The sequence below is a fragment of the Pinus tabuliformis genome, chromosome 5_2 (genome assembly GCF_031772625.1).
Source record: "Pinus tabuliformis cultivar Carrire ecotype Pingquan chromosome 5_2, CPIR1, whole genome shotgun sequence".
Taxonomy (NCBI): domain Eukaryota; kingdom Viridiplantae; phylum Streptophyta; class Pinopsida; order Pinales; family Pinaceae; genus Pinus; species Pinus tabuliformis.
This window is the reverse complement of record NC_142306.1, coordinates 328,016,082-328,042,828: the sequence shown is the minus strand read 5'-3', so window position 1 is coordinate 328,042,828 and position 26,747 is coordinate 328,016,082.

The following is a 26,747-nucleotide window of genomic DNA, read 5'->3' as shown; positions in this document are numbered from 1 at the left end:
GGCTAGAATCAGCTCCAGAGAGAAAATTGATTCCCAATAGAGGTGATGCGGTTCCTTAGAGGTTAATGCAAGCCCATGCAAGGGTAGCGTAGAAGTAGTGGGGACTCGTTGGGTCAATGGCCGGATCAACAAAGACTTGTAGTGTAGAGTGAGGTAATCTCACTAATTTCTTATATTGAGTGATATTATCTGTACTGGATTGCCAACAAGGCATCCATAGGTTTTATTCAGAAATAAATTCTGCTTAATAATAGAAACCCTCATACCTATTACATCAGTTTTCCTGCATTGGGTTTTTCGGGGACCTTTGTCCAAAAACAATTGTGTCATTTGTGTTGTATCTCTCTATTGTTCAGTTTCTTGTTTCAGCATATTGTTTTAAATGGTTTAGGTTGCAATGTATGTATTTCAATGTTTGTCGTAGGAAACTGCAAATAACTTTCTTTTTCAGAGGAAAAAAACATAACCATTCTTCATTAAAAATGAGGAAGAGTTTTACATATTCTTGGATCAAATACAGTTCATCAGTGTTGCTTAGGAATGAGCCTTGAAGACCAAAATCCATCCAAAAAACAAAACAGAGCAACCCTCAGAGAGCATGGCAACAAGCATACTTAGATGGCATCAAAACCAGAAAGGAAAACAAAGATAGACATCGAACCATACAACAGGCCTAGGAGAGGCCATGAAAGATAGGAAAAACCTGCCAAAAACCACCTATGAAAATTCGAAAAAATCCCTACCCACATAACAAACCAACAGCAAAGTACTCAAAATGGAAAAAACTAGGAGAAAGAGACAGGCCCTACTTGGAGAGGGCATCAGCAACGAGATTCTGTTCACAGAAGATATGCTGGAAGGAGATGTCAGAAAAGGTTGCCTTTAGATCCCTAATATGGATCATCCAATTGCAGAGGGAGGAGACCCCAAGGGTGGAGTGGCCTGAAATCCATTGAATCAAAGTAAGGGAATCCCCAAAGATTGAAATCCACTCGATGCCCAGCCATAAGGAACATTGTAAGGCACCCCATAAAGCAATCATCTCGGCCCTGATGTTGTCTCCCCTGCCACCAGACCAACAGAACCTATAATGTGAAGAGGGGTCAATTCTCAAGAAAGCACCACAGCCACATATGCCTCCCGAGGCAGCCCCATCAAAAAAACATATGGGAAAGATGTCAGACAGATCAAGCATGGAAATAGAATGGGAGGAGGCCTTTGGCAGCCAAGGATCGATTTCCATGAAGAAGGCAACAATTTTTAAGGCAACCTGATATGAGTTAGAGAATTTGTTTTTCAAAGATAAGATCGTTTCAAGCCCTCGAAATCCCCCACAATACATTGTTGGCCGGATAAATTGATATTGCAGACAAGGCCGATCTCCCTAGTATCAAAAGATATCTAACAACAAGCAGACAAATAAATCTATCTTTCTCTAAACATATGCGATTCATAAATAAAAACTATAGAAGTGTTTAGACCTTGCCTTAAGTCCAACTCTAGTTTGTAGTAGCCATCTTTCAACCGTCCGAAAGAGTTTCCTTTTGAGAACCTGCAATCACAAACAAGCAAACATCAAATAACACCTGCATAGCTAATATCATAAATCATGTTCATTATGGTGATCAAGGAATCCATAAAATAAACCATAAAACACAGCTTATTGAGAAAAACAAACTTATTTGTATTAACTTTGAAGTAGAAGAAACTTACAACCTTTTCAGCCTTGATGTTGAACAAGCTCTTCCCAGGGTTCGAAACAGGAATCTCCTTTACTTTGACAAGCCTTACACTCTTCCAAATGAGATCAAAGAGGTATGTAATCTCTCCTCATAAAAGCTCAATTAGGAAGACTAAGTTCCAACAGCATTTCACCTCAAAAATATTCAGCTTTCAACCTCCCCAGTAACCAGCCCAATGCTTCATTTTATAGTGCAGAGGAAGGAGGTTACAGGTCCACCTATGAAGGGATAGAGTCCTCCTTCAAAGGGATAAGCTCCTCACATCAAGGGGTTAGCTCCTTAAGGTATGGGATGCATGAACCTTAAGGGAGCGAACTTGCCACCTCAAGATTCCTTCCAGAAGCTTCTAGAAATGACTCAAAGTGAGTTTTTAAGAATATACTTGCGCCTTTTTAACTTTTACAGGGGTTCGCACCCATAACACAGAGACAGAGCGGTCAGGTGTGCAGGGGACATGAGCTTTAGGTGCGGGACCGCAGGGAATGCTAAGAGAAAGTGCGGAACCAAATTTTTAGAGACTTTTGAGGACTTTCTCTTATTTTCAAGGCTTGATATGAAGAACTGAGGCTTAAGACTTGCAAAGGAGGAAAGTATGAGTGGTAATGGACTCACACAGATTGCAGAATGTCAAGGTAACAATTTTTTGTGCAACATACATATAATGGAACAGGCCTATAAGCAGGTGCATTTTGAGCCCAAGTCATGAGGCAGGCCACAATTGAAGAGTCATCTCGAGTGACAGAAACACCCAACAAAAGAGAAACCTCCAGCCAAATAGTAGAAGCAAAGGGACAATGTAAAAATAAGTGGGAGCAGTCCTCAGAAGCCGATTTGCATAGAATGCACCTGCCAGGGCCAATGAAACCCTTCTTCAACAAGATATCCCAGGTGAGAATGCAGTTATAGACTATAAGCCAAGAAAAACATTTGATCTTCAATGGAGCGTCCCAACCCCACATGCTAGCAGACCAATCAAAATAAGGTAAAGAGTGAATGGAGGAGGAAATGTAAGAATATACTTCTTTGATGGAGATTCGGCCATTTAGTATCTGACCACCCCATACCAAAAGGTCTTTGTTATGTGATAGAGTGATCCCATCTTGACATAGAAGATAGCGGTAAGACTCCCATTCCCCTTCCAAATGCTAAGGGAGGCCCAAATGCCAAGCGTGAGGCCAGGAGGGAGAGGCCAGGGGGAAGGGCTACACCCTAGCTAGATTGTCAAGTGTGAAGATTCCTTGTTGATTTAAAAAGTGAATGCAGTGGACAGAGAGAATATGGGAATCGGAAAGGCCCTTTATAGCATCCATCCCAACGTAAATGCTCTGGCCATTACCCACCAACCAGCGAAGATTACTACAAAACCATGGAATCACATGTTTGAAGCTTCTCCAATAGGAGAAATATCATCAATTGTTGCAATATGGATTCCGGTTTAAGAAATTTTCACATGGTATTAGAGGAGTGCAAGTGAAGCAAGAAGAATAGTGCCAGAGAACCCAGCACTAAGCAGAGAAGGAGATTGAGGAGGTATCAGTTCGAATCCACAAAGGGATTGCACAGTCCAAGCCAGGAGGACTAAATTTTTTAGAAGAGTCTCTCTTTGAGTGAGTCGATAGAGAGGAAGGGATTCCAGATCGAAATCTTGCCATGGCAGAGGGAGAAACGTTGAGCCTCAACGTGGGGAAGAGGCAATTTTTTGGGTAGAAAATCGTCAGAAGAGAGAGGAGAATCATGGTTGAGGGAATTTCTTCCTCAAAGAATTCCCAGCTAAGGAATTTGAATTCTCACGAGCTAAGCAGCAACAAGGGGTAACCTAGCAGCAACGCAGAGGAGAGAGGAGGTCATTCAACTTTCTATTTGGTAGAGATGGCAACCAGTGTGCTGAGGGATCAGGACAGATTAGATGGAGCATCTGACTATGTCATCTAGAAGGCAAGGATGTCATGCCATATAGATGAGCATTCTCTCAAAACCTATGTTGACAGTGTGCTGGTTATGCCTGCAGAAGCAGATCCGCTGAAGAAGTACCAGGCAGAAATGGCGAAGGGCAAGAGGATGATCCTTGATGGAGTAAAGGATCGCACAATTTTTCACGTTGCTAACAGAGGGACTGCTAAGGAGATGTGGATGCCTTGACAACGTTGTATCAAGGATATTCCGGGCAACAAAAGATGTACTTAGAGAAGAAACTAAGATCTGCGCAGATGTTGAAGGGGAAGCGCATTGATATGTTCCTCACAAAGCTTCAGGAGACCTGTGACGAATTAGCAGTTGTGGGGTCAACACCTCAAGATTCCGAGATGGTAAGACTGGCCCTCAATTTTGTTTCTGAAGATTGGAAAGTCTTTGTACAGAGTATCCTGGGTAGGGCGATTTTGCCAAATTGGGATGAGATGTGGATAGATCTTAAGCAAGAGGAGCTGAGGAGAGACTTGGTTAAGTGTGAGCTTTATGGAAGCAATAGCAGTGGGTCGAAGCCCAAGGAGGAGGATGAGAATGCAGCCCTTGCATCCAAGAGGCAGCAGTAGTAGCGGAGGCGAAAGAAGGACATCTCGAAGATCAAATGCTTCAGGTGTGGTGAAATGGGTCACTATGCAATACAGTGTCCTCTTAGGAAAAAGGACAAAGATGAGAAGCATGATCCGAAGTTTGTACCTGTGAAGATCGAAGAGGAGGAGTTCTCCATGACAGTCGAGATACCTCCAGGAGGGAGGTGGGATGATTTGGAGTTGTAGTTCGAAAGAGCTACACATGGGAAGGATCCTTGAGGAGCCCACCTTTCGAAAATTCCTTGTTATGGGAGCCCAGATCAGAAGTAGCAAGATGGATCAGTGCCAAAAGGTGTAGAGGAGTGTTGGAGCGACAAATGCAGTGGCTAGAACACCAAGTATGAGCAACAGAGTGCAGATTTGCAACAATGCAGGGAGGCACAATGCAGTAGCAGTAGTAGCGCAATGGCTTCAGAGAGATAGCGTGGGAATAACAACAAATAGATCTTCAGCATTGGGATGCATTCATGTTGAACACGTGTTCAGTAATTTGGGATGTTTTTCCATTGTTGATGAAGTAGCAGCAACAGTTTGCAGTGCGAGAGAAGTTGGCAGTGGCAGTGGCAGCAGTAACACGGATGCAGAAATTCAGAGGGAGATGTAGTATGGATGAAGTGTTGACAATGGCAAGGTCAGCAACAGTACAATTGTAGCAGCAATGTAGTAGTTGGTGGACAGCATATCATACATCAACAGTGCAGAGGATGATGATATGAAGTCAGGGTGATGCTTCAGTGGGAGGCATTGCTAGAGCACATTCCTCGCTAAGAGGGAGTGTTGATTTCTAATTGCATCAGATGTGCTCTAAGTCTCAAATTTTGCAGGGAGGTTTGGGCACATGTATTCCAAAGAACCTAGAAAGACTTTTGGGAAATTCCACCTGGAGACAGTTTTATTAAAATAATTAATTATTTTTAATGGGACCCTAAGTCTAAACTTAGGCAATTAAATAATTAATGAGTATTAATCTAACTATGGGTGTAACTTCTAGAAGAAGATGAGGATCAAGCAAAATGATCTTAGCCATTGATTAGATTCTAATCTGGGTCGTTGAATATCAACGAGAAGAATATTTGAGGAGGTTTGAGGGTCATTTGGAAGACACACAAAGAGTTGATCAGTCAGATTGAATTGTTGAAGCTAGAGGCAACACAGTGATTTTGTAGTGATCATGCAGAGAGGGGCAGAGAGAGTTTTAGCTAGAGAATCTTCTTAAGGGCCAAGAATACTCAGTAGAGAGGCAGAGAGACACACAGAGGAGGCAGCGCAATTGGCAGAGAGGGTGACGCAGAGCCAGAAAGGGCTCGCGTAGGACCAATGTAGAGCAATGCATAAGCCTTCCACGCAAAGGTCTGAAATTTGTTAGAGAGCTAGACGTTCTGAGCCGGGAGGGATGGAATCATCTCCAGAGAGAAAATCAATTCCCAACAGAGGTAACACAGTGCCTTAGAGGTTGACACAGGCCCACGCAGGGGTAGCACAAAAGTAGTTGGGGACTTGTTGGTTCAGTTATCGGATTAGTTGGGACTTGCAATGTAGAGTGAGGTAATATCACTAATTTCTTCTATCGAGTGATATTCTCCATACTGGATTGCCAACAAGGTATCCAGAGGTTGTATTCAGAAATAACTTTTTCTTAATAATAAAAACCTGCATATCTGTTGCACCAATTTTCCCGCATTGGGTTCTTCTGGGCACGTTTGTCCAAAAACAACTGTGTCATTTGTGTTATATCTCTCTATTGTTCAATTTCTTGTTTCAACATATTATTTTAAATGGTGTAGGCTGCAGTGTATTTATTTTAATGTTTTTCATAGGAAACTACAAATAACTTGTTCTTGTAAATATAAAAAGTAGGAGAAATACCATCAGTCGCTGCAGTAAGGATTTCGGTTTAAGAAATTTTCACAATACATTGTTTACGTTCACTGAAGTCACGTGTATACGCAGGTCGCATGAAGAACAATAGCATACAAAATTTTGAATAAAAAATTGAAAGTTTGAAGTGCTAAACTTCAAACATATAGAATTTAGTATGAGACTCTTAGAAGGCATGATGATGAAAGCATTGAAAGCTTTTACCTTAGAGATGAGATTATTAACTCAATGAAAAATCATGGTGACAAAATAAAGGATACTATTGTTGTTGAAAATATTTTGAGATCACTAACCCCAAAGTTTGATTCCAAAGTCTCTACCATCGAAGAAATGTAGGATTTGAAGAATCTCACTATTCAACAACTCCATGGGATCTTGACAGCTTTTGGGATGAGAAAAGGGGGTACATGAGGTATTAGAGTAGTTGCAGTCAAAGCCACAAACAAAGGGAAAGAAAAGGAAGAGCCTAAGCAAACAGGTTACATTTCAAATGGAGAAGATGTGAATTTTATGAAGAAGTTCCAAGTAGGATCTGGCAGGTTCAAAGGTAAGCTTCCTTTTAAATGTTTTGCCTGTGGAAGAGTAGGTCACTATGCCACTAAGTGTCGTTATAAAGAAAATCATGAAAAGAATGTTAAAAGAGGTTTTACTGGCAAGAAAAGTTTGTATACTCATGAAGATAGTGAATATTCTTCCAATAATGAGGATGATGAATTAGATCAAGATTGGCAACTACTTATGGCTTTCAAAGAACAAGGTGTAGATAAGTATGATGATGATGAATTTATGGGTGCTCTAGAAGTCAGTATGTATAAAGAAAACACCCTTGTTAAAGAAATGACTGAGTTGAAGATCTGTCTAGAAGAGGCTAAATTAATAGAAGAAACTTTGAAGAAACAAGTCCAAGAAAGGGAGAAGCATTGTGAAACCTTAGAACTTGAAATTGTGGGCCTAAAAAAGGAACTTGATAAAACAAAAGCTCTAAATCTTAGATTTTCTAAAGAATTTGAAACTTTAAAAGAGATCATTAAAGTGCAACATTCTCCACTAATCAAGACAAGGCTTTGCTACAATCCAAACCAAAATGGTGAAACATCAGAATCAATGAAATCTTTTGAAATGGGTACAAAAATCTATGTAAATACAGTAAAAAGAAGTAATCACGAGACTCGGCAAAAGAATGAAGGATCAAACTATTATAAGGCAAAACAACAATTCCAAGAACAAAGGGAAAGCTACTCAAGAAGGTATTATACTCCTAGGTATTCTTACTTCAATGGTCAATGCTTCACTTGTCACAAATTTGGTCACAAAGCAGTTCAATGTGTTGCTTATAAAACGATTATGACTAGAGAAGCAAGAAAACAACATAATGCAATCAGGACAAAGAAATATTCTTATAATGCTTTCTCACCTCTTCAGAATGATATTAAATGTTATATTTGCAATAAATTTGGTCATGAAGAAACTGAATGCAAAAGCAGGATGAAGCAATCTTATTAGCATGAACAGAAGACAATACCCCCCAAGGCATGGAAAAAGAAAAGTATTGCTTTTGAAAAATGTGGTCTAGCATTGTATGCAGGAGATTAAGAGAATCTATGGTACATTAACAACAAATATTTTAAGCATATGTCAGGTGAAAGACATAAGTTCATTACATTTAATGAAATTAAGAAAGAAAAGAATGTGACTTTTGGTAATAACTGGCTTGCCACCATTAAAGGAAAAGGATTTGTATTTTGAAAAGAAAAGGTCAAGGCTAAGAATATATTATTTGTTGATGGGCTAAGATATAACTTGTTAAGCGTTAGTCAAATGTGTGATCATGGGCATGAAAGTTATTTTCAGATCAGAGAATTGTGTGGTAAGAAATTTGGATACAAGTAAGATCATTGTCAAAGGAACCAAAACTCCAAGCAATGTTTATATGTTAGAAGGCGGCAAAGAGCACTGCTTTTTTATCAAATATGAAGAAAGTTGGCTTTGGGATAAGAGACTGGGACACCTCAGTTTTTCTCAAATATACAAATCAAGCAAGATGGGAGCATTTCGTGACTTGCCCAACATTTCTCCACCTAAAAATAGCATTTGTGAATCATGTCAATTTGGTAAGCAATCCATAGTTTAAAGACAAAGAAGGTACTTCAAGTAAACCCATTGAACTTGTTCACCTAATTTATGTTGACCTATGATAAATAAGTCTCCTCGTGGTGAACAATACTTCATGTTATTTATTGATAACTTTACGAGAATGTGTTGGGTTGGTTTACTAAAGTATAAAGATGAGGCATTTGAAAATTTTAAAATATTCAAGGCTTTGGTAGAAAATGAATTAGATCTAAAAATCAAATGTCTTAGATATGATAGAGGAGGAGAGTTTATATCAGATGAATTTTTCAATTTTTGTGAACAACATGGCATCAAAAGACAATTTTCCATAGCTAAAACTCCTCAACAAAATGGAGTGGCAGAAAGAATGAACAGGATAGTTCAACAAATGGCACATGCCATGCTTGATGAGTCAGGAACACCTCACACCTTCTAGGGAGAAGTAGTACATACAGCCATGGATATACTTAACAAGGCTCATGTTCGAGTAAACAATGATAAAACTCCATATGAACTCTGGTATGGTAAGCCTGCAATTGTCAAACACTTTAGAATCTTTGGAAGAAAATGTTTCATAAATAAAAATGATGATAAGCTTGGAAAAAATGAATCTAGAGTTGATGAAGGATTCCTTCTTAGATACTCTTCCATAAGCAAAGGATATAAATTCTATAATAAAAGGCTTCAAAAGATTGTTGAAAGTATAGATGTTGTGATTGATGAAGCATCCATTGGTACCAAAATGCAAGCACAAGCAGATGATGAACCTATCCTTACTAAAATCCAAGAAGTTGTAGGAGAAGAAGAAAGAGAAGCATTAGAAGAATGAAATGAAAATACAAGTATGGCAGAAAAGACCCCATCAAGGTATGTTAAAAAAAATCATCCTGAATCTCAAATTCTAGGTGATAAGGAAGCAGGAATACAAAATAGAATAACTTTTGTTGGATCATCTAGTCACTTAGCCTTATTATCCACAATTGAACCTAAAAATGTGAATCAAACAAGAAAAGATGAATTTTGGGTTAAGGCAATGCATGAAGAACTTGATCAAATAGAAAAGAACCATACAAGGAAACTGGTACCAAGGCCTCATAATAAACAAAGTTATATTGCTTTATCAACTTCTAAAGAAGAATATGTTGTTGCTACCTCTTGTTGTACTAAACTTCTATGGATGATTCAAACATTGTAGGACATTCAAGTCACTTATCCTCAACATATACATATTCTTTGTGACAATACTAGTGCCATAATTATCTCTAAGAATCTTGTCATGCACTCAAAAACTAAGCACATCCCAATTAAATACCATTTTCTTAGAGAGCAAGTTCTTGAGAAAAATGTCGATTTGGAATATGTTCCCTCAAAGGAACAAGTTGCGGATATATTTACCAAGCCTCTTCCACGTGATTCCTTTGAATATCTCAAACTGAAATTACAAATGATTCTTGCGTCTTCACTCTACTAATTGTTCTAACATGTATGTCATGTTCAAGGGGGGTGTGGATATAAACACAAACATTTTACTTTTTGTACATGGATTGTATGAAAGATAGTCATGTTTATACATGACCTTGGAGCTAGACAGTCATGTATGCCTCTTAGTAATGAAGATGGAGTGGCACAAATTCAGGGGGGGCTTCCCATATGCTTCCATCATTTCATTATTAGTATTCTTGTCCTGACATTGGTTTGTCACAATTTGTTGGTTATGAAGTTTAAAAATGATGATTGATTCATATAAGTTGATCTCATGTTGTTGTTTATGAGACGGTTCTTGATGTATTTGTTGGTTGATGAGATGGATGTGATCAGAGTTGATGGTGAGAAGTTGGCACAAGTTCAGGGGGAGCAACTACTATGATTCTAATAGTGCATTGTTGGCATTATGATTGCTTGAGTACTTCTTGTTGTGTGATGGGTTTATGATGAGTACATATCATTGTTGCTTTATGGTGGTTATTGTTGTTACTACTGAAGATACTTATGTTGTTGTCATTATGTCAGAATGCTTGGGTTACTTATGTTGTAGTTACATTATTGATTGTTGATACTTCTTAATACACTTGATGGAGAAATTGATGCTACACTGCCTTATCTTACACAACTTCTTGATGATGAGGATGTTCATACTTCTCTGTTGCTACTATCATATGTTTATGTTGCAGATTCCTATATGGTGCATGGTGGTTGTTGATGACTATCATGGTCTTGCTACCTCATTATTGAGGTTCCTGTTTTTGGTTATAAGTGTCATATATGTCTCTTGATGTAAAGGTCATGAAAAGACCCATGTTGTAAATCATTGTAAAATTCAATCTTGTATGAGCTATTGGGATCAAGTCATGTCTTGTGTGTAATCTCATTATGTTGGGACATTGATATAAAATTTGGAGTTAATATGTAAACCCATTATGTTGGGTGATTGATGTAATCATGGGAACAAAGAGTCATTGGTCATAGGAAAGGTCATATTTGTTGGTCTAGCATATGCTCAAGAGGGGCATGGTGAGTATGTAGATTCCCTGAGTCATATTCAGCAGATCATACCTACAACAGTCAACACTATAAGGGAAGTACTTCATTCGTCCTAGTTCAGCCCTTTGCCCTTGTTGTCAAAGGGGGAGAGAAGCTTGATGTTTGGAGAGAGTTATTTGGAGAGAAGTCTTGGTGTTTGTAAGTGTGTTTACATATGTGTTTGCAGGTGGTGTCCAAACACCAAAGTGGTTTCCATCAAGTCCAAAGGGAGAGGTTGTTGTCATTATAGCTAATGTGTTGTCCTTGATGGAAACCTGCTTGATAAAGATGTATTTGATTTCAACATTGATGACTGTGGAACTCATGCAAATTGGTACGGATGCTACAGACGATATGGACAAAGAAATGGTAGTTATATTACAAATTGATGATAAATGTGAAGTTTGATAAACTATATGCAGATCCTATTAAGAAGGGTCGCGTACATACGCGGGTCTTGTAGGTAAAATTCACATACAGAATCCGAACCATGGTAATGTAGATACCAGGTGTCATTACCATGGTATTGGCCCATAGTAATGGTTTCAGAAACATTTATTTGATAGCGTCAAAGAATACTAATGACATTACCAATGGATTTAACTAAGGTATTGGCTAAGGTGAAAGTTATATAAGGATATGGAGATCAATGTGTTAGGTGTGAAAGTAATGAATTATTGATGAATGATTTGATTTGGAATAAGTGTGCGCCAGGGAGAAAGGAGAAGACTCAGATCTGAAAGATATGAAGATATGTTGACATGTGTTCTTGATTGATTTACTTGTTGCAAATGTCTTAGTAGCTGAAAATGATGAATTTTTTTATTATAGTGATGTTGTGATCTAAATGAATTATTCATAAGTCTATAGTTTTGACAGTAAAGGTTCCAGAGTGTGAAGTTATGCTTGCAATGAAATATATAAGATTTGTATGCATGTTTGCTTCTGATTTTTCATGTACATACACAGATCTAGTTCAGTAATATAGCATATAAATTATGCGATAATTTACTCAGTATGCTGAGATCTATACGTTGGCGATGTGCATGGTAAACACATACATATGTTGATTTGTCATTTATAAGGCGCATATATGTACTAGGGTTTGTAGTGCTTCTTAATGATTTCATTTGGTCAATTATGTTTTGTTTGTTGTTGTCTATCAATGACGTCTCTGTCATGTTGATTTGTGCCTGACAATGTTGATTGGGTAGATTTGGTTGTGAATTGAAATATTGATTAGTTTTAATGGTACATAAGTATGACTGGGCGTGATTCAATGATCTTTGAATAGTTCAGTGGTTGATTCAATGTTACAGTGATTCAGTTAGCTAAATGATTCAGTGTTCAATAATATGAGATCTGTATGCAATTTTTATGCAAAGGAAGTGTGGATATACGCAGGTTCTATTAAGAACAGTCTTGTACATATTCTGAAGTTTAGTTTTTCTGGTTGGGATCTGTATTCACTAGTTGGATGCTTCACAGGTTCAGTTGACTTACAAAGATTCAGTGATTCAGAATTGTATTTCAGTATTCTAGTTTGGATATTGGTTTGGGCTTAATTGTTTGTGTGGTTCCAGTACGAAAATTTGATGAAAAGAGGCCTACAAGTTTTTTGATGATTGTTTGACACGTGGATCAAGTCTGAAACATTCTGAAAATTGGTCCACAAGGTGTTGAGGGTTGTAGCATTTAGTGAGGGGGTAGGAGCTTCCATCCAATAGGAACTGGTAAACAAGATTAGGTGGTTGTAGCTCCCTTCCAATGGGCGCTGGAGGACGAGTGGAGGTTGTAGCCCCCTGTAGGTGGGTGCCTGCATACTGGTAAGAGTCTGCACTAGTACTAGATGTAATGAATATTTTATAACAAGAAATAAGACAGAGATAACGATAATGGTGGTTTTCTCCCACATTGGGTTTCCACCTAAAATCTTGGTGCTCTATGTGTGTTGCTCATATTTTTTCTTTACAGCATAATGGATGGTTAATGAATTAATAATGTAATGGTTAAATTAACTTACTGATGAATGTTATGAAAAATTAAGTAAACTGGATATACGTTGTTTACATTGACTGAACTCGCATACATATGCAGGTTGCATGAAGAACAATAGTGTACAGAATTCTAAATAAGAAATTGAAAGTTTGAAGTGAATTAAAATACTGGTTCACCCCCCCCCCCTCTTAGTATTTTTCCTAACACGTGTCAATGTTATGAGTTTTATTTTTTGGATATTGGATCCACGATGCCCATTATTTTTCCCATGAGTTTGCCTTAGTGAATTTATGATTCTGAGAATTAACATCTTTTCACATCCTCCTTTCCTTATTTCTAATCTTTTTTCATTCATTTGTAACTATATATTGGCGCATTTGAGTGCTCGTATGCAGGATTTAAGCTTCAAGTGTTTCTAATTATTTTTTGGTACTTCACTGAATTAGGATTAACATTAAAAAGAATTAGCATAATTTTTATATGCTTTTGAAGTAACGTTTTATGCATGGACAAGTTGTTGTAAGTTTATAAGATGGCATTGTGAGGTTGCTCATTTTCTAGCTTATATGCTTTAGTTCTCTTCTAAATTTTCGTAAGAAGACAAATTGTTTAGCTTCTAAATTCAAGGCTCCAATGTGTGAATTTTATGAAGATTCGAAAAAGCTAACACATAGATGCGAGATGATGGTTTCTTTCCTTATGGATCCTAGAAAACAAAATCATTTATGCAAACCCATAAATTAAGTTTGCAACACATCAAAGTTATAAAAGCAATTTTTTATTATGGGTAACAACCTCGGGTTAAAGCTTCATGTAATAAAGGATAATAAAGGCAAAATAAGACCAAGGTCATGAGACACGTATTTCAAGCTAAATGGTGGGAAAGAAATATAGTGGGCATCACTTTTGGTTTATTTATGGCTATGGAAATTAGCAAAGGCATTGGCAAACGCAAAGAGGCATAATTGGAAATTAGAGGAAGAATGAAGGAAAATGAAGAAAAAGGAGACATCAATAATAAAAATGCATCAAAGGACCAATACACAACTTTTTTGTCAGGTTTGGCTTGGATCAGTTTTGAGAGAGAGAGATCTCCAAGAGGAGAAAGCAAGAAAGCAAGCAAATACAAGCAAGGAAGGAAAGCAAGCAAATACAAGCAAGGAAGGAAAAGGACAAGCAAAGGAAAGCAAGGAGAAGGTTGGATCAACAACTTCAACAGGAGGATTTTGCAGGTAACAAGTTACATGTGTGATTTCCTAGCTGAGGTGTGAATGAATGGTACTTGCATTTATTTATTTGGTTCATTTGTTGTGATTGACATGGGGTTTTCCTCGTTTGACATTGGTTTCAGCCCACCTTGCTATTTCCTGGATATCCATGGTGTGATGGGATTCATTCTTGGTTGAGATTTGGATTTCCAGAAGGTTTTGGAACTAGGAAAGGTGGAATAAGGAAAATTCCCAAAGGTTGTGTTAGTTCCAGTTTTCGCAGCTTGTCACCAGGGATCAACATGAGCTCTTACTATGTCCGGTGTTGTTAGATGTTTTGCACATGATGTTCAGCACAAAACATGTCACAAGTGTGTCCATCAGAAGAAGCTCGGAAAAATATTTCCAACGGTATATCACATTCCCATAACCAACTCCTGGATGAAGATATGATCGAAATGAATGAGTGATTCTTGGTTATGCATGTTTTGAGGTCAGTTGCTGCACACAATGACAAGTTTAGTACAAAATCAGTTTCTGAAATAATGGTAAGGATTTTTCAAAAGTGAAAGAGGTTTTCGTTGATCACATACCAAATAACAAAAAAATCCTTCAGTTTATGCACACGTGCTACTATGTGGGAGATATACAGTGATATTTGGAGCCTTCATTAAAACAAAGCAAAATTTTCATATTTTTTTACTGTTTTAGTCATTTTAGTGCGGTGCCATTTTACAACAGATGGAAAGTAATTTTGCAAAAACCAAGGATTTTTCTGTTAATCATGAGCCATATAATAAAAACCTCTTTCAGTTTATTCACAGGTGTCATGAATTGGGATATGTGACTAGATCTTTACAGCTCATTTTCACAGATTTAAATTTTTAATGATTTTATGTTTTAGAGATGATTTTGTGGCACAGATTATGAGCATCTGGAAACGAATTTCCAAAATTTGAGAGAGGTTTTTCTCCAACATGACCTCATCTACAAAAACCTCTTTCAGGTTTGTAACATGTGCTATGGTTTAGGAGATACGAGTTCATCTTCAACACCTATTTTCAAAAATTCGGTCCAAGTTTAATGTAACTGATTCTATTTTGAAGAAAATGGTTGAGCTCAATTCCCTTAGTACAAGGATGAACAAATGTATATATTTTATGAATTTCATAGTGTAGGGGTTGGACCTTGGCAGAAGGTTAGACACTTGTGAATGCTTTGAGCATTATTGTACATTCATATCTGCAGTTGGGCAAAGGAATAGACCAAGGTTTGCAGCACTTTGTGGGATTCTTGTGGCAACTTGATTTGGTATTGTTTTTCCTTTTGTAATTGCAAGTTTACATGTGTTTATGTATGCCATCATCTCTCTCTGTTCATCTTAACTAAATGAAACAAGGATAAAGGTAGAATTCATTGAAGTTGCAATGCTCTACCTAGGGTTTGTTTAGTTATTTATGTTTTCAGCTGTTTGAAGAGGATCCCTGAGACTTTCATGCCCTCTCCAACTCCTCACTAGTCTAAAAGCTCTCCATCTCACTCAATTTGAAGTACTAAACCATTTTCCTACCTCGCCCCATAGAGATCTCTGCAAGACTGTGTCCATTCCCCGGACCCAAATCTGTCTTTCACATTTGAGCCAGCAAACCAACATTAAATTCAATAAAACACCTCTGAGCATATGCATAGCCTAAAATCAGTCTTTACATCAGTCATCTCAAACCTCATTGATCATATTTTCCTGAGATTGACAAGGAGAGAGCCCTCTCCTGACCTGGTAGGGCTAGCTACCAGATTAAGCGTGGTTTGATGTTACCCTAGACCTGCCTTTCTCAGCCTGAGGTAGATTTAGGCCATAACAGGTTGGGGGTGGAGATGGTTTTCTTTGGGAAGCCCTTGATAGGTGAATGGAGACAGGAAAATTATTTAAGGTATGGTGAAAAAAATCAGAGGCATCTATGCTTGGTTTGGTTTTGTGATCTTGGGACTAGTTTAGGTGATATCACGATATCTTGAGGGTGGAGGTGGTTTAACCTCTGGAGTCTTTGGTTGATTATGTTTTGGTTTATCCCATGAGATCCCACATTCATCCATGGAATATGGCATGGGGGTGATTGGTTGAAAGAAAGATTTGGTTCATCCCAATCTATGGTCGTGTCGTACATAAAAGTCCCTGACTTGGTTGGATTTTGCATAAAGTTAATAAGATATATTTTCCTATTGTTATATATGAGCATGTGTACTTGTTATTATGTTTATTTGATGGTTAATTTGTCATGGTTAATATTTTGGTTATAAGCATGATTCTATGATGTGCTTTAGGTATGGTGCTTGTTCATGATTTGATAAGTATTTGAATGGTAGATGAATGCATGGGCTAACAAGCGTTATTGAATCTACTTAAGACGACATTAGACCTTCTTGGTGATTCTCAAATGAAGTTGAGAGATTTATGATCATATATGCATTCATGACCGTAGCTTACATGTTTACCATATGTTTGATGAAATCTCTATCATGTTCTAAGCAGTCTAGGTCAATTTTTGGCTTCAGGTTTGAATGTTTGGCATTATCTTCATGTTAATTATGATTAAGGAAAGTTACAAGCAGTTCTGGGCAGTGGCCTGGGGTCTAGCCTAAAAAGGTGGCTCATATCTCAAAACCATTTTAGTTTATAAATACATGGAAGAGGGCTTGTGCATGTGGTTGGGGCATCATAACCACACTCTTGCCTTGTTATGCATGTGGTTGGGGTGTTAATTTGGTGAGAAAGGGTTCCATCTAAAGGATTGATCCCCTGGGGTGGTTTCTCAGCTCCTGATTGTTTTATTGTCCCTGTTGTTAGGATATTCCGACACATAGGAAATAATTAAGTATAACTTGGTCTAGTGTATAGTTAGGTAAAGTGTGTTTCATTAGTATGTACTTTTTGTAACTTACAATCCGACGGTCACGATATGTTCTAGACATGAAGTGATCTGATGGTTAATTCTCTCCTCGGTATTATCGACACTTGATCCGTGGATTAACACCCGATTGGTCCATGATCTCTATTTAAAGAGCATGGAGGGTCATTTGTCCGGTGACCGTTCAGGAGAGAAGCTTATGCAAATTTTCTTTCTTTTACATTAATAAATTGCCTGAAGTGGCCACATTGGATCAGGTCGTGGATTGTTTCCCTCTTTGAGGGTTTTAACCACGTCAAGAATACTGGTGCACTGATCTATGATATGTTTGTGAGTGGTGTCCTTTGGTGTTCTATCTAAGGAACTTACCCTGTAAATTCCTACACATGTAGGATGTCAGTAAGTGTTTAGTTTGTAGGCCCCACTTTCTTAACTAGAACTTGTAGGTCGGGTCACGTCATAGTGACACTCGTCTCATGTTTAACCTAGAAATCTTGTGAATTTGGGTAAATGTGGGAGGGAGCATTATAGGTTGGATGGGTTAAATGTGATCGTTATGCATGCATGTTAGTCGTATGCATGCATTGTAGTGGCTATGGTTGTTATGTATATAGTCGATGTTACAATTGATTTATCATGCATGATGTCAATAGGTTGATATGTTGGTGTCATTCTATGTGTGTGTGTCGTGCTAATCTGGACTGATTTGTGCAGATGAGATAGTCTCCCCTAAACTTTACTAAGGTATGATTTTGATTATGTCTATATTTGTTTTATCTAACATGGTATGTTTGCAGGAAGAAGATGATCAGAGATAATGAGAAAAATGGTGGATTACAACTCACATTACTCTCTTTATAGATCAACTAAGCAGCAAGGAGATGAGTACTCTCCTGATATAGCAGATAACTGAGAAGTCTGAAGGCAGAAATTAGAAGTTGTAAGGTAGATAATGATAAGATAATTCAATGACAGGAAAGACTTTCCAGAGATTAGAAAAAGCAAGCTAAGGTTAATGCAGTAATCCTTCAAAGCTTATCAGATTTCCAAAAGCAAGAATAACTAAGGATCATTCATGGATAGGAGGAAAGGACTAATGAGGCATATGGTAGCAGGTCTCGATCAGGACACAGGTTGGACAGGGATGATATAGCTAGACGTGGAATATGGTTGGATACACCTGACATGAGAGTTAGTGCTTATGGGTTATATTCTATTTCTAGTTCAGAGAGAGATCATCATCATCATTATAACCAACATCCTTATAGGAGGACTGAGACGGAGTACTTTCCAGAGGAGTTCAAGAAATCCAAGCCTCCTACATTTGATGGGGATGTGAAGAAACCAGAAGATACAAAAGCATGGTTTCTTGGGATGAAGAAGTTCTATGAGCTGCATGATTATTCAGAGAATATGAAATCCAAGATAACAGTCTTCAATCTCAAGGGAAGAGCAGATATTTGGTTGGAAGATATGAAGTGTGTTAGAGGCATTAGGATGGAGGAGTTGAGTTTGCATGAGTTTAAAAGACTCTTCAAGAAGAAGTACTTGTCAAAGATATATTATGATGGAAAGGCTAAGGGGTTATATGAGCTAAAGATGGGTTCTATGATAGACGAAGAGTATACAACTAAGTTTCTAGAGCTACTGAGGTGTGCGCCATACCTTAAGGACGTGAAGGCAAACGTCCAAAGGTTCATCAGTGGATTGCATTTAGCATTTAAAGATCAGATTGAGTAGGATGAGCCTTGGTCATTAGAGGAATTCATCAGGAAATTGAAGCATTGTTATGAGCAATCTAAGCATAATAATGAGCTTAAGTGGGATTAGAAAGGTAATGACAAGACTAAAGGAAAGTGGGCCAAGAAGCAAGGAAGACCTCAAGATGCAGGTGATAAGGAGAATCTGGAACCTTACAAGAAGTTTCAGTGCAATTGACAAAGGAAATGGATTTCAGTTTGAGGAAAAGAATAAGGGAGATGGATGGAAGCCTTTTCAGTCTTGGAATTCTGGTGGAGAGCATCGCACAAGAGATAGAATGTCGCACCAAGGTGGCAAACCTCAGATTTACAGTGCTCAAGAGGCACTGACAGTTGGAGATGTTGGACAGAGTATTCCTCAAATTTATGAAGCAATGGATAATAAGTAGGTTGATCATCAAGCATCCATTATTGATATGGAAGGTAAGCTTTGTGATCAAGTTGTTGATATTTTGATTAACCCTAGTGTAACAACCCCAGATTAAAAGTTCATGTAATAAATTTAATAAAGGAAAAATAAGACCAAGGTCATGGGACATGTATTCCAAGCTGAATGTTGGGAAAAACATATATGTGGGTGTTCATTTGGTTTATTATGGCTAAGGGGAAATTGGCAATGGCAATGGCAAAGGATTTGAAAAGGAAAGAGGCATTAATTGACATTTTATTTATGAAAATAATGGAAATTAGGAGAAAAGGAAGGTGAAAGGTCACAGGTTGCATGTGAGGAGGAAAATCAAGGAAAATAATGGAAATTGAAGAAAATAGAGGCCTCATTAATAAAAGGGCTTCTAAGGATCAGTTCACAACCTTTTTTTTTTTTTTTTTTTTTCAGTTGAATTTTGGAGCTCTCTCTCTATTCTCTCTACTCTCTCATACTCTTGCACACTTAGAGAATTATTGGAGCACTCTAGAATTGGAGAAAGGAAGGCAAAGGAAGGACAAGAAATCAAAGGGAAGCAAAGATCAAGAAAGGAAGAGTTGGACCAAGTGGCTACAACAGGATTACTTGCATTTATCAAGTTGCATGTATGATTTACTTTGCTACTTTTGGCATGCATGGTACATGCATGTGTGTATTTGGTTTTCTTGTTCTCATTAGCATGGTTTTTTCGAGGTGTGACAGTGGTTTTCAGCCTTCCCTTGCCATTTCTGGATAGTCATGGTGTGATGGAGTTCTTTCATTTGGTTGAGTTGCATTGCTGGATGGTTTCGAAATTGAGTGAGGTGGTTTTAGGAAAAATCACAAGGGCTAGGAATACCTAGATCAGTGAAGGTGGGATTGCGATAAAGCCTGGTTGTGATACCCTCATTTGGCCTAGGAATCCTCAATCGATAAATGGTGGGATATACGGTAAATCCAAGAGGTTGGAGACAGACAAATTCCTCATGGTTAGGCGGAGAGATCTAGAACCATCCATGCTTGTATAGGCCTAGTGATCCCCGGACCGGTGTATGGTGGGATTGTGGTAAATCCTGGTAGTGTATGTTTCTTGTTTGGGCCTAGGAATCCCTTGGCAGGATATACGGTAAATCCTCGTTGTATTGGTTCTTGCTTTGTGTAACAACCCTGGTTAAAAATTCATGTAAAAATATATAAGGCCACAGTGATGGGACACGTATTCCAAGATGAATGGGGGGAAAAACATCCTAGTGGGTGTTCATTTCGGTTATTATGGATAAAGGAAATTGGCAATGGCAAAGATCTTGGAAAGGCATGAGGCATTTATTGGCATTTTGTTTATGAAAATAATGGAAATTAGGAGAAAAGGAAGGTGAAAGCTCAGAGGTTGCATGAGAGGAGGAAATTGAAGGAAAATAATGGAAAATGAATAAAATAAAGGCCTCATTGATAAAAAGGCTTCTGAAGATCAGTGGGAGGCTTGGTCAGTGTAAGCTCTGTCAATTTAGTTTTGGAGCTCTCTTTATTCTCTCTCTCCCATAGTCTTGGACACTTAGAGTTTTCTTGGACAACTCTTGGACAGTGTGGCATACCTAGAGTTTTGGAGCAAGAAGGCAAAGTAAGAGTAGGAAAGCGCAAGAGGACATCGGTATCAGCAGCTACAACGAATTTTGCATGCATGTAATGAGTTGCATGTATGTTTTTACTCACTAGTTTTGGCATGCATGGTGTATGCATGTGGTTTGTTGGTTATGATCTATCATTGGCATGGAGGATGGTCGGGATTGACATTGGATTTGCCTAGCCTTGCCATTTCCTGGATACCCATGGAGATTGTGGCTTTATTTTCATTGTTTTGTTTTGCTTGGTTCTCATGTTTCCTTAGCTTGGGTTGAGTTATTAGTCCTGGAGCCTTGGTTGGAAAAACACTCTGGAGCCCTGTAACAGCTTGGGTTGAGTTATTAGTCTTGGAGCCTTGGCTGGACAAACGCTCTAGAGCCCTGTAATAGCTTGGGTTGAGTTATTAGTCTTGTAGCCTTGGTTGGACAAACACTCTGGAGCCCTTGGTGGGTTGAGTTACTAGTCCTGTAGCCTTAGTTGGACAAACGCTCTAGAGCCCGTCAAAGTTATGGGTTGAGTTACTAGTCTTGGAGACTTGGTTGGAAAAACACTCTAAAGCCCTAGAAGGCTTGGATAGAGACCAATCTGATGATGGTTTTGTGATTTCCGACCATGAGGTCGGATCACTGTTTGATGGGTTGAGGTGGTTTGCCTCTGGAAGCCCTAGATGGTTTTGGATTGATGTGTTTTATGAGATACCACATTAGTGCTTGGAATATGGCACGGGGGTGACTGGCTGAAGAGATATTTGGCTCAACCATGTCTACGGTTGGGTGGAATGTGGTAGTCCCATACCGGGTTGGCTTTTACATCATTAATATGAGGTTATTTCTCCTTGTTAACTCCTGAGTATTATATTGGTTTAGATGTGGATTATATGGCAAATGTTTCCTTGGTATTTCTGTTGTTATTATGTTGGTTATGAGTATGTATTATGACAGTGGCTATGTATGGCTCCGATCATGTTTTTACTTGTATATGAATGAACAATGTATCTATGGCATAATGGATGAGACTGTAGCTAAAGTGATAAGGAAACAATGCCTCATAGCTAATCTCAGATAAGTATGAGGTCCCTATGCTTAGATATGTCATTTACACATGTAGATTACATATTCGTGATATGTTCGACGAAATTCCTATCATGGCTAGTAGGGGTCTAGTCAAGGTCTTATTCAAGTAATTGCATTAGTACTGTTATATCCATGTTATATTACTGTTCTAAAGGTGTGATTCAATTATGGGCAGCGACTTGGGCTATGGGCTTGAAAATGTGGCTTAAATCCTAGGTACATTGGCACATAACTGAGCAAAATAGTCCCTGGACATTGGCTTGCAGGCCTGTGGGAGCGTCCAGAGGTCCTTGGACGGTAGCATGCCCATAGCATGAAAGTGTCCAGAGGTCAAGTGGTCCAAAATCTCAGTGGGACCCAGGGTCTGGTTGGAAGCAAGGTTGGATTGGTTCCTGAGGGTCCTAACGTTGATGTTGAATGTCTGTATGGTGTGTTTCTGTTGGTTTCACTTCCTTATCGCGACTTAGGAGGTTGAATCATATCAGAGTGGCCTCTCGTAGCATGTTTACCTCGACTGGTCAGTTGCTTGGGTAGATGTGGGAGGAGGGTGTTACACTTTGGGCTTATAAATCCTTGACCGGTTTGGTGGGGTATGTGGTAAATCCTAATAAGCATGGTTAGTTTTGTTGTAAATCCCACATTCATGCTTGGAATATGGCACGAAGGTGACTGGTTGAAAGAAAGATTTGGTTCAACCCAATCTACGGTCGGGTGGTATGTGGAATTCCCTGACTTGGTTGGCTTTTTCATATGAATAATAATAATATTTCCTCTTGAGTTTTATGAGTAAATGTTCTCGTCATTATGTGATTTTAATGGTTGTTCTATCATTGTTATTATGTTGGTTATATGTTGGTTATAAGCATGGTTTTATGACAGACTTTGGTTATGGATATCATCATGTTTTGTTTAGTAAATGAATGGTTAATGAAAGAATGACCTAATAGATGATAATGCAGTTACTGTGAGAGGGCGTCAGACCTTCTTGACGAATCTCAGATAAGTATGAGGTCCCTATGTTCAAATGTGTTTTTATGACCTATACATTACACGTTCATGGTTTGTTTGACGAAATGTATATCATGGTTAGGATGAGTCAATTCAGGTCCTGTTGAGGCCTCGAAAATCGCAACATCAACACAGGGGAAAACCACCTAGTCCGAACCTTAAGAAAACTCCTTTTCCATTTAGGTAGTGGCTCCGACTGGATATAATGGGACCAGTTTCCCAGTTAAAGGTGATTGAATGAATGTGTAATGCCTATAGTGGAGTGAAATAGATAGATTTGCAGCAATGAATCAAATGGAAAACATATGCATTAATCTACTCTATAACCCGTGATTGTTTAACATTTATCTAGATGCAATCTATAATGATTTTCCTTAGTAAATGACAATATAGATTGCTCAAACACCAATGGAAATGAAAATATTTCAAGATGATTATTTTAATTAAATAGTTAATCAAAATAATGTGTATAACTCATATCGCATTGAGAATATCAAAGCAAATTGATTAACATGTATTTAAAAATATCAATGGCAGCATGATTAGAAATGAATACATGTAACGTTGTTCTTTAAATACCATGTAATAAGCAATCTGAAAAGATAAATTCACTATTTATTTATGAACAAAACAGAGTACAAAGATAGAAATACCAGATGCACGTTGCTCAACTCATAAAAGAAATAGCAGCAGTTTATTCCTTCTCACAAAGATGATTTCAGGATTACAGAAATGCAACTTCTCAAAATTCTTTATGAAAATTCCTAAAACAATGTTCCAGTCGTTCTATTGAGAAAAGTATGAAAGTACAATAGTGCGAGCTTTCGTAAACCTTTCTTCATAAAATTCAGGACCTTAATTTCATACAACAAGCAAGCTTAAATAGCAGAAAAACAACTGAATGTATTGTGCAGAGCGTTGAGGGAATTTAAACATATCCCTTCAATAACGCTTAAAGGAAAACATTTTTTGGTAGGAATTTATGGATGTGATTTGTTGTCTTCATCGACTTTGTTTGTTCCATCGGATTATCTGGATTTTTGTCCGTCTGTTTGAACTGAACTTCCACTTATCAACACAGTTGTCCTCTTCTGTCATGAACCTGAACATGGAAAACAAGAATTGATAAGCTAAAAATAAATGAGACTGATAAGCGAGTTTCATTTGAAACAAATCATGTTTGCATGAAATCAAGATAAAAATGTAGAGCGTAATAAACCCCGAACATAGACATCTCGGAGAAGAATGTGGAGTGAGGTCTGTGATAAGAGAGGCAGACTTTACAGTCTTATCGTAAATCGCAAAACAGACGTTGATGAAAAGGGGAGGCTTAGCAATTTTTTCGGAGGGGGTTCGAAGTGGTAAGTAGTTTGTGAAGAGGGTAGTTTGAAAGAACAAAGGAGTGACACGTAGATATAGGGTTGGACGGAAAAACCACTTTTCCGAGCGGGCCCCCCCCCCCAACCCACACCCCTTTGAGAAACTTAAAATTGAGCGAAAGGGGGGGGGGGGGGTCCGAACTATTCTATGTCGTTGATCCTGGCAAATTATATCTGAGCCGTTTATTTTTACAAGACAAGTCGGGCTTTTCGTATTATCGCAATCAACGTTTGGAGCGGAGGCAAAGGAACGAGCAGGACTATGAAAGTTTCGAAGGACCTAGATGTGAAATGTTATAGATAACTTTTAAGTTATGTGTCGGGTCCAATCCTATATCGCATTTCAAATTGTAGTCGAAAATCGGCTAAGGTGAAGGATTGTTATAAACTGTGTCCATTTAAAACTTGCGATTGCGAAGTCCTGGGGTGACGTGGGAGTGTTGTCACGAATGATGTCATGATGACGTGATGATGTGGCATGGATCATATCGCAATTGCAATCAGTTAAAACATAGGAAGTAGGGAGCGATGACCCTTTTGTTATTTGCGATAACCACAGACGGGGGGAAAATTTATGAATTAACATGTATAATCCTATCAGGTCTGAGGCTTATATCGCAATTGCAATCGGTGATGCGTAGCGGGATTAAAACCTTTAGATTTTTGCGATCGCTAAGACAGGGGAATTTTATTCAACAGATTTAAATTTGTGTTCAGGTCTGGTTTGAATATCGCATATCAGGATACTCAAATTGCAATCGGTGTTAGTGGAGGTTCTCTGCCTTATGGAACTTTTTATTATGTCGATGTGTGATGCGGGATATGGCGGATTTATAAAGTTTTTAACCTTCGGGAATTTCAAAACTCTGATTCATTTTAGTTTTTAATTAAATAACCCATTTTAATACTTAAGGTATTTTAAAGCCTAAGTATAGTTTTGGTCTCGGCGGCTATTAAAATTTGGTTTATTTTTTTATTTTTTATGGAAATGATTTCGATAATCAAGGTTTAGTACTTGGGTTTTAGTTAAAAACCTAAGCATTAAACTTTGATTATAGGATTTCATTAACAATTTTTTTGTTGGTTTTCTATTTTTCGGTTTTTTTAAAGAAATAAAATCAAAGGATTTTCTAAAATTAAAGGGTCTCTATTTTAATATAATAAATTTCATAGGAAATTTATAATATATTAAAATGGGGGTTGTTGAATAGTACAACAATTGGCGATTCACTGGAAGAACCAGTTATCTCTGATAAATGACGAATTTCTTCAAAGATTTAGTAAAAATAATTTAGGAAGTGGAAACTACTTTTCGAAACATTTAGATAAATAAAATTACTCTGACAATAAAACTCATTAAATTGCAATGTCTTTTAAAAACCTTTCGTGAAAGAAAAACACATATTTACTTGTATCAGTCATTAATCAGTATATACAAATAAAGTAGGGAGCCTTTTATGACTTAGTTTGTAGTGTGCTCTTTTGTCATAGGTAGAGTCACTGCTACTAGCAAGCGTTCATAGCCTCGACAAGGTTACCATTTAATCAACAACAATCGAGTGTCCCATCCATTTAATAGTGCAATAATTAGAGGTAAGTTTATTTTTCTTTTCTTTTCTTTTTTGTTTTATTGATGCTAAAAAGCCATTGTCTTGGTTTGGTGACCAGATAACGACAATGTCATTCACTAGTAATAATCAAACTGAACATGCTGGCTCGTGATGAGACCCCTTGTCTTATAATTGAAAAATCACAAGCCATTACCCTGATTTAGTATTCAATATGGTAATGTCAGTTTAATTCGTTCCCTCTGATCATGGTAAGAAGGCTCGTGATGAGACCTCTTATCTTTTTAGATTTATTATATTTTAGAATTACACTCTAAAATTTCTTTTTTAATGGATGGGGAAGATCATTGACTCCTTAAGCGTTTTGGATGTCAAATCTGAGTTGAAAGTTCTTTAGTCGCAAGGCAGTCTTTACTTTTTAAGGACAACCTTTTTTGCAGAAACTAGAGTAAAAGGATATAATTTTTGAGGTTTTCAAAAGATTTCACAACTTAATGGAAAAATTTCAGAGTTATATATTTTTTTATCTAGTTTTCAATTTTGGTAACCACTTCTTTAAAAATTCCTACCTTCAAAATGAAAAGATGAAAAATAATTTTGAGAGATGTTTGAAAAGTCAATAAAGTACTATTTAACATTTTTATTAACAAAATCTGTAAAGGAAAGATAAATTGCAGCGGGATGCACAATGGAAGCGATTTTTTAGAGATTTTTTTTTAGTTAATTTTTTTTTAAGAAAATAATTTCTTTAATATGAGCCCATTTACAGGAAGAGAGTCTCTCTTTCCTGATAAATCTTGAAGTATAAATGTAAATGGGCTTATTTGTTCATTAATTTGAAATGGACCAAGCCATAATTTCTGAAATTTGGTACGTTTCCCTTTTTCTTCGTGTGCTTTGTCCCACTTGAGAACTAGATCTCCAACTTGGAAGGATATTTGTGTGATTGAACTTGCATCAAAAGAAGCTTTCACCATCTGTTGATGTTTGGTGTGTGTGAGTTTGACCTTTTCCCTTTCT